Here is a 2667-nt window from a genome sequence, read left to right as displayed (position 1 = left end):
TATTCAGTAGCTTTAACGCGGTTGATCTCGAATACCGACCCCTTTCTGTCAGGTTATCAATCGTTTGCAACCGTTCCAAACTTTTTAAAATGACTTTATATGTAATCAAAACATGTTTGTATTGAACACGAAGAGGCCTCTGTAGCCATACTTTAACAACATTTCAAACCTCTGTCTGCAATGCAATCCCGACTGTGATATTCAAGTTTAGTACGAAATTATCCTTTTGGAAGTGATCGAATCAGCTGCTGTACTTCTCCCCTTCTAACTGAAATGGGGCACGCAAATCACATGGTAACTACGTACAGACTGGCCGCATGTGGTTGGATGACATGACAAAATAACCCAATACCAAATCTTTTGTTCAAGTCAACACATGGCGGGTTATGACGTCAAATGAAAAGGACAATCACGTCCGCCATATTTACATTCAAAAAACTTGGAAGTGTTTTCCTTGTACCATCATGTCCCAGATCAGCTGATTTTTGGCTCATTCATTTCGAAACCTTACTCCCACTGCATCTGCGACGTTTCGTCCCACGGTGTCCTGTCGAGATATAAAAACGGCAAGCATTAAACGATACTAAACGCGTACTAACGAGTATTACTCGAGTTTAAACGAGTACTAAACGAGTTTTTACACGAGTATTAAACAGTATTAAACGAATATTAAACGATTACTAAACGAGTTTAATAAGCGAGTCATTAATAATGAGTAATTGTAAATAGAGAAGCCGCCGCCGTGCTGTGTTCAGGAAGCTAGGCTCATAATTTGGTTTTTACAGCATTACAATTGTCACCACGATGAGACCACCGTTGGTGCTATATTTTAAAAGTTGGCAAAATTAACCCTTTGACTACATAGTCTCCTGGTTCTGCATAAAGTAATCGTTTGATTGGTTAAAATATTTCTTTAATTGAGTGATGTCTGTCTCTAGTCTTTCCAATATGTTTTAATGATGATGACGTCAGGGTAAGATTTGAAGTGTTATGTTGTAAACTAGTATTAGCTAAATGCTGGCCATTTTCTCAATTTTTTCCCCCCTGTATCATACTACATTAGACATTGGTTGAAAAGATTGTAATTGTTACTATTACTATAATTATTAAAAGCAGCTTACACACGGTTTTAGTAGGAGAAGGATGGTTAGATAGAAGTTGCCATTTTGTACACGATCGGTACCGTACATGACCTAAACCACGATAAATGAATCAGTTAGAACAAGATTACTTTAGTAGTTTCCACGTGTTCGATCTGTGTGTTAGCCCGTGTCATGCCCAGAGTTGTTTCGATTCAGGCTTCAATCTGTGTGTTAGCCATACCCTGACTTAGATCAGCCCAGAGGTTGTTTCAGGGTTCAATCTGCCAGTTAATTAGCCATGCCCTGACTTATATCTGACTTATATTGTTTCCGGGTTCTATCTGTGAGTTAGCCGTGCCCTGACTTAGATCAGCCCAGAGGTTGTTTCAGGGTTCAATCTGCCAGTTAATTAGCCCATGCCCTGACTTATATCTGACTTATATTGTTTCCGGGTTCTATCTGTGAGTTAGCCGTGCCCTGACTTAGATCAGCCCAGAGGTTGTTTCAGGGTTCGATCTGTCAGTTAGCCGTGCCCTGACTTAGATCAGCCCAGAGGTTGTTTCAGGGTTTGATCTGTGAGTTAGCCGTGTTAGTAATGCTATAGACCCCTTGCATCGCTCTGGAATGCAACTAGGGGACAAAACGAGAGATTGGAATTCTTTTGTTTTGTCCCCCAGATCGAGCTGCTTTGACGTGACATGCAAGGGGTCTACATAATACACTTTCCACCTAATGTTTTATCGATACAGACCATGTGTCAATCCCTTGAGTATCATTACTTTGTTTAACGGTTGCACATGAAAAAACACATGAATATGGCTACGACTCAAACAAAGAATTTTAGTCTCACGGGAGAGTAAAAACACGTGGTCTGAAATCATTTTGTCAGTCAATCCGAGTGCTAAATAAACACTCCTCTGCTGTCATTCGTATTTGATGCTGATAGTCCCCTTCACAGCTCTCTACGCCATCTTGAAAGGTAGCTGTGCCTTTGCATCGAAGCACGAAGAACGGCGAGCTTGCAATGATAGAGACCTTTTTTAATACCTTGGACAATTATTCATATATATCTATCATTGCAAGCTCACCGTTCGTCTGTACCCTCGATGTAGAGGCACGGCTACCTTTCAAGATGGCTCAGGGAACTGTGAAGGGGACTACTGATCTAACCTGAATCTCTAACATCATTTTGGTGAGATCTACGGAAGTGCTTGGCAGCACGTAAGGTAAGGATAATGATCAAATAAGAGAAGAGTGCACAGAGCCCAAAACCAATCCACGATGCGTTTCTGTTGGCCGTAATAAAGCAACAGTAAGAAAACCTAAGCTACTGGGACCAATTCCTAGACATTAAGAAACAATGCCACAACGATGGTCTAAAGAAGGGACACAATGTTAATGAGGTAAGTTGTTGGACTTACATTACGTGACACGGTACGGCGATACCGTAAAGTGGTTATGGTATAAGTGGCAAACATAAGGTACTGACTTACAGCACGTACACCGTACAACATGCCGTAGAGCAGGGTTTCTTAGTGATGGTATAACGACAGCTACACAGCTCGTATACAGTACAGCTTGCCGT

The sequence above is a fragment of the Actinia tenebrosa genome, unplaced genomic scaffold (genome assembly GCF_029948245.1).
Source record: "Actinia tenebrosa isolate PJP-AT-01 unplaced genomic scaffold, QUT_ActTen_1.0 PGA_scaffold2__45_contigs__length_23673736, whole genome shotgun sequence".
NCBI classification, from domain to species: domain Eukaryota; kingdom Metazoa; phylum Cnidaria; class Anthozoa; order Actiniaria; family Actiniidae; genus Actinia; species Actinia tenebrosa.
The sequence above is the reverse complement of the archived record's forward strand: the minus strand, read 5'-3'. Positions refer to the sequence as shown.